This window comes from Lycium barbarum, chromosome 9, assembly GCF_019175385.1.
Source record: "Lycium barbarum isolate Lr01 chromosome 9, ASM1917538v2, whole genome shotgun sequence".
NCBI classification, from domain to species: Eukaryota; Viridiplantae; Streptophyta; class Magnoliopsida; order Solanales; family Solanaceae; genus Lycium; species Lycium barbarum.
The window spans coordinates 121638029-121644908 of record NC_083345.1 but is presented as its reverse complement, the minus strand read 5'-3'; the positions used below and the strand labels follow the sequence as shown (position 1 = coordinate 121644908).

At 33.4% G+C, this 6880-nt stretch overlaps 1 long non-coding RNA gene across 1 annotated transcript; it reads right to left on the bottom strand.

The window, feature by feature from the left end:
* Window positions 1–776: 776 nt before the first annotated feature.
* Window positions 777–4384, bottom strand: LOC132609743 (uncharacterized). The gene is made up of 3 exons (XR_009570924.1): window positions 3650–4384; window positions 2652–2702; window positions 777–1164 (listed from the first exon to the last, which is right to left on the bottom strand). It is a non-coding gene; the product is annotated as an uncharacterized LOC132609743 (long non-coding RNA).
* Window positions 4385–6880: the final 2496 nt, after the last annotated feature.

Genomic DNA, 6880 nt, shown 5'->3' with positions numbered 1-6880 from the left:
GTCTTTAAAGGTATCAAATCATGATTATGTAAATCTTGACTAAACTCTTTTTAGTCACGTTTGAATGTAGTATCAGGCAGATAATTGTTATTTTACCTAATTTTCTTTAAATTTCCACTTGTCACCTCCGTTTCTTCTTTTATTAGAAATTTTTAGTAATTATTTGTTGGAAGATTTTCCAAAATTTATTCTCCATTATAGATTAATTGTTTGACTAAAGTTTAACCTCACTACTCACTAGTATATCGATAGTAAATTATCACCCTACAACATTGATTTATTTTTCCTTTTTTTTCTTCTTTCTTTTCCTTGGAATCCTCTTTCCATTTTCCATAGTAACAGTTAATTGATGAATTAAACAGTGAAACTAAGTCATATTTTAGATTAAAAATGCACTTGTTAATTGAGATTTTTACCCGAGAAGTCAATTTTCTAAAAGTATTTTCATAAATAAGAGTACTTCTTTTTTATTCCAAAAATAACTAATAGTCTGTCTGGCCAAGCTTATTTTTCCCCCAAAAATATTTATTTTTTCAATAAGTGCTTATTTTAAAAAAAGTGAGGTGTTTGGCCAAGCTTTTGGGAGAAAATAAGTACTTTTGAGGAGTAGTAGAAGCAATTTTTCAGAAGCTAAAAAAATAGCTTTTGTCCAAAAGCACTTTTTTGAAAAGTATTTTTGAGAAAAATACACATAGGAGTACTTTTTAAAAGTTTGGTCAAACACTAATTGATGTTCAAAAGTACTTTTTAAATTAATTGGTCAAACACAAACTGCTTGTCACGACCTGACTAGGGGCCGTGATGAGTACCCGATACTTGTACCGAGCACCCCTTATCTATCGTATTACCTGTACCTCTTAGCAAGCCGTGTAAACCGAGCCATTTTTTTTTTCCTTGAACATAAACTAATAAACTCCGTTATTACCTTGTATAACAATATTAACATGCCAAAACACTATACATATATCTGTACCTGACTGACTGTACGTATCTGTCTACGAGCCTCTAGACATAGTGCACTTATACATAGAAAGGGTCGGGTACTGCCGTGCCCGAATATACATACACAAAATAGTACCGCGGAAGTGAGGCTCCGGAACAACTGGAGCACTGTAGAGTACCGCTGGTAGAGCTCCTAAGGATCAAGTCCACATGTCTGCTGACCTGCGCGGCATGAAACGCAGCGTCCACAAGAAGGGACGTCAGTACGAATAGTGTACCGAGTATGTAAGGCATGGAAGACAATGCAAGAAATAACATAGAGTGCGATTAATAATATCATGGAGTCACAGGACATATAACGAGGCAAGAAAGTAACCTGTACATAGGAAGGCCCCTTTTTGGGCGGCTATCATGCATGGCTTGTCTTTCCCTTTTAAAAACGTTTCCCCTCCATGAACGTAGAAAATAGAACTTATATTATGTCGTATCTTGTCGTATCGTGTCCTATCGTGCCCTATCGTATCCTATCGTGGCATATCAGGTCGTATCCTATCGTGGCATATCAGGTCGTATCCTATCGTGTCTTATCATGGCATATTATATCGTGTAATGTCATGTCTTACTACAGCATGTCATGTCGTGTTATATCATGTCAATGTCATAGTATAGTGTGTCATAGTGTATCATGCCATAGCGTAACTTGTCATATCATAGCATAGCTTATCATATCATAGCATAGCTTGTCGTAGCGTATCATATCATGGCATAGCGTATCATAGCATATCATATCATAGCTTAGCTTTCCGTTGAAAATCTTTTCTTGTTCATATATATATAAAAATAGAACATGTCATATTGCCGAGGCGTCGGCAGCCGATCCATTTAGCCATAAATACACATCCCGCGTCCGGGCATCCCGCGTCCGGGACGATATCATGTCATGTAATGCCAACTGATCAGGTGGATATGCGTGTATAACGCTCTGCCCTTATTCCCATCTTCCCCGTATACATATGCATACATCATGTACATATATCAGCGTCTATAGCGCTCTGAATCTTTTATCATATACATATACTGGTATCATGTACGTATATCAGCGACTATAGCGCTCTGGATCTTTTATCATATACATATACGTGTATCACGTACATATATCAGCGTCTATAGCGCTCTGGATCTTTCATCGTATACATATACGTATATCATGTACATATTTTATAAACATATATATATCTTATATACATATACATGTCTTATATACTTTTACATATCTTATATACATATACATATTTTATATACATATACATATTTCCATTAGAATGGTACAGTACTTATCGTTTGATAATCGGAACGAGGATCAAAAGTTTCCTTTGGATTCTACTCCAAAATAAGTCAAACGGAGCAATAGGGAAAATCCGGGAACAATGGGCCCACCTCGGGTCAAATGAGGCGGCGTACCAAATTTACGTACATTATATTTCATGACGTCACTTGTGTGGGTTTTAAGGTAGTCGGGTCCTATTTGTGCAAGTTCTAGATGTTTAGGCAATTTTTCAACATTTCATACAATATTTAATTCAATTCTACTGAATGAAAAAGGGGAAACTTTGGGTGCGGATTTCGGAGAATAGAGTTGTCCCCGAGGCTCGTATCCAACTTATTACGTTTAAGACATGCCATAGAAGGAAGGGTGAAGCCTTACATACCTTTTCCGATTCATACACGTCTCCAAAATCAAGTTTCAAGTTCGCCAAAATCTACAATTTGGTCACAATTACCAAATGTTAATTGTAAGGCTTTAAGATTTCAATCTTAACCAATACTTGTCTACAAAAATTTGGGCAGCATCTCCCCTATAAATACAACATCCCCAAAATTCAACTTAGCCAATTTTTTTTATCAACAACAATCCGGGAATTCAACCCGGCCAAACTATCAACACAATGACAACAACCATGACTACAAAACACAATATAACACAACTAGTCTTCTTTCCAACATAATGCAATAGCTTTCATTCCAACTTCACATTTCCAAAACCAATCTCAATGTTTTTACATTCATTACTAATCAAGATCATTACAATATAATTCGGAAGCATTTCGTATCATTTCTACCAAATATTCACAAGATATACAAAATATACAAACTTTCCACCAAAACCATAATCCATCCAAAACTTCTAATCTTCAATCTACATATTCATAACATATTTCCATCTTCCAATTTCATCAACCATAATCATAATTTGCACCTTAATAATTTCATTTTCATAATTACATAAATCTACCATAAAATCACAAAACTTCTCATAACCACTTAACAACCAATCTTTCATGCCAATATGGACTATTATCCTTCCAAATTCACCAACTAACATAATAATTCACATTTAAAACTCCACTTCTATAATTACATAAAAACTTCATTAAAATCATATAATTTCCTATAACTATTCCCAATAATTTTCCATGCCAACTTGAACCATTTTCTTCCATTTCCAATATAAATTTCACCATAACCACAACTAGAATACAACATAAAATTCAACTCATATTATTTATACAACAATATACATATATGTCCACTTACATATATGCACACCCACTTTGTAAACTTCCATATTTCCATAAATTCTACTCATTTCTACATACTACAACATAAACCAACCTTCATAACATAATAAAAAGGGATTAATTCTTACCTTTTTCTACAATTTTTTTCACTTGACCAAGTTGTCAACTTGAAGAAACAAGTGTTCTTTCTTCCAAAATAATTACACCAAGTTGTAAAGGACCCTTGAATTAGTAGAAATACCACAAGAAAATAATTTTTGGGATAAAATTTCAAAGGGTCAATTTTTTTCTCCATGGCCGTATGGCCTTTAGTTCTTTTGCTCTTGTTTCTTTTGTTCACTCTTTCTCAATTTGTCTTGAAACTTCTATATGTTTCAAGACAATTAAATGGTCCCTTTTATTTAATTATCACATGGATAATTCACTTGGGCTTGGGTCCTTTTTATGGACCATGGCTGGATGTCCCCTATTGGGCCTGATTTTTCTCTTCATTTTTTTTTTGGGCCAACTCGGTTAATCCCGAGTTGGGCCTAGCCCACTGACCTTTCGACCTTAAAACGTTCATATCTCCTTGTACCGATGTCACCTGGGAACCCACGACCTATGGTTGGAAAGCTAATTCAATTATCTACAACTTCTATTTCTTGGTATTTTCCAAATTCCAAACTTATAATACCGTTTTTTCCCCTAGAAGTCAGATCACTCGAAAACGTTTTCTTAAAAATATTCGTTTGGAGGACTTCCACTTTGATTTGGCCCAAGGGTCCTTCTTGAGTTGTGTTTAACTTCACATATGTGATTCATATGACTTTTCAGATGTCCAAAAAAAATCTCGATGTGTGGGCCCCACCTCAGCTTACAAATAATCTGACGAAAAAAAAATACGGGATATAACACTGCTTTTAGCCAAAAGTACTTTTTTGAAAAATACTTTTGAAAATAGTACTTTTTAAAATAGGCTGTTTTTAGAAGCTTGGCCAAACAGACTATAAATAAGAGTACTTTTTTATTCCAAAAATGACAAACTTCTTTTCCATTTTAGCAATATTCTGAAATCACTTACGGTTAATGAAGGACCACTAATTAAGGGATTAAGTCACATCCTAACTAATACTTATCATTTTCTCTTTCATCATCATCTTTCTTACTAACTAAGAAATTAGTTTACGAATGATTCTAATTAATATGTACATATCCCCTTCTCTTTCATCATTAATTTTTCCACTAATTAAGGAATTCGTTTAACACTAATTATCCCTATTTTCAGTTTGATAATATATTTATACCATGTGTATTCATAGGGATATCTTTATTATACCATCTATGTCTTTTATTATACCATGTATATCTTCATTATACTGTATATATAATTAGATATACACACATAAAATGGTGTACAATTTTATTTTTCTTCTAAATATACTTTCAATAAATTTAGGGGGATATATTCATGGTATAAATTTGTTATATCAAAAGTTTTTAATTTTTTTTACATATAATTTTATATTTGTAATATATGCTTGGTATAAAACTTTTATATCTAAAATATACCATGTAATTTTATGGTATAAAATTTTTATATCTAAAAATAAACTATGTATATTTATGTTATAAAAAATTTATGCCATAAATATACCATGTATTTTATGGTATAAATATAGTATATGACAAATTCAAATTATTGTTATATTTCTAGTATAATTTTATGGGATATAAAGGTTACCATTGTATATTCATGGAATAAATTTGCTATATTGAAAGCACTTTTTTTTGTGATTTTTTAATTAAAATATAAATATTTATTTATAGTATATGTAAGATATAAATGGAACGTAATTGGGGTGAGAGGGATATATTTGTTGAGCAAAAAAGTACGAAGAAAATGAGTTGGTTTGTTAGTGCTAGCCGTAATGGAGAGTAATTTTTTATGGTTCTAACTCTTTAACTGCGACTAAATGTTAATTAAATAATTATGCTAACATTATATTTTTGTATAGTTACGTTTTTGTTCCCATTTTATTCACCGAATTGCTTGTCGAAGAGACCTTCAATGGAGTGACCCAGCTCGTAATGGGCCCAATTAAGTTCAAGCCCAATTACTTTTCTAACCTAGGGTCATTTGCACTTTTGTTGTATTTTGTGCTGATCTTTAATTTATGGCCCTCATAACAAAAAGAAAATTTGCAAGGCATAAGTGTATATGTTTGTATCATAATATCCACAAATTATGCTCTGGCATGACTTCAGTTTTGAAGAACTTATTCGCCACTAGGCATAAGTTCGATTGCTAAAGGACAAAAAATAAAGATCAATCCATTTTAAGGCCAAAACGTGTAATTTTATGTCTAGCCTATCTAGTCATTTTTTTCACAAACGCAAAGGCTTTTTAACACACTGCTTCTCACTTTGTTTCTTCACTGTTCAAAATCAGGAATTAAGCAAGCAGAGAACATCGAATTGAAGGAAGATTACAAGTAGTATTGGAAAAAAATGCTATGTTCTAAATACATTACAAACATTGGCTGAAGCTTAAATACTGGCGTTAAAAAGGTGCTATCCCTGCACTTCTTTCTTTTTGTTGCGCGGATTGTCCTTCATTTGGGGTAGTCTTTAATTTTTGTCCTTCAAATTGGTGGTCGTTAAGTTTTGTTCCTCAAATTAGTGATCTTTACTTTTTGTCCTTTGCCTTTGCAAATTCTGCCTTAAGGCTCAAATTCTGCCTTGCATGGACAGAATTCTGCCTTGCGAAAGACAGAATTTTAAATACCATCAATTTGAGGGACAAAAATTAAAGACCACCCCCAGCGAAGGGAAATCCTGCACATTGTCCCCTTGCACTTCACTCTGACCCACCAGCCCAAAAAAGAAGCCCAATAATAGTTTTCACCGGAAGTTTTTGCAGGGACTGTCCTTCAAACGCACTGGTCTTTAATTTTTGTCCCTTGTATCTGTAGTCTTCAATTTTTTTCCTCTGTATGAAAATATTCAGACCAATAATAGTTTTTAGAATTTGTAGCCGTGTTCAGAAACTGGAGTTATATTTTTAAAGTATATGTTTTTTATCCTTTTTTTTTAATGACATCAGAACCTACAGTCGCTACCCTTCAGGTGCGCACAGAGTAAACTCAGCTCTTGTGCAATAGCTCGCAAACCACACGGGAGAGGTAATCAGCACTAGGCAAGCCTCGTATGATGAGCTAGACCCAAAAGGAAAATCCCTTATTATTTCGAACCTGAGACCTCCATTATGAAAGCTCCATGCTCAACCAATTAAGTCACCTTACGGGTTTCTTTATCCTTTTTATGAATGTTTTTATGGAGTTTGACGTGTTCTTGATCATTTTTATGTTAAATTTTGA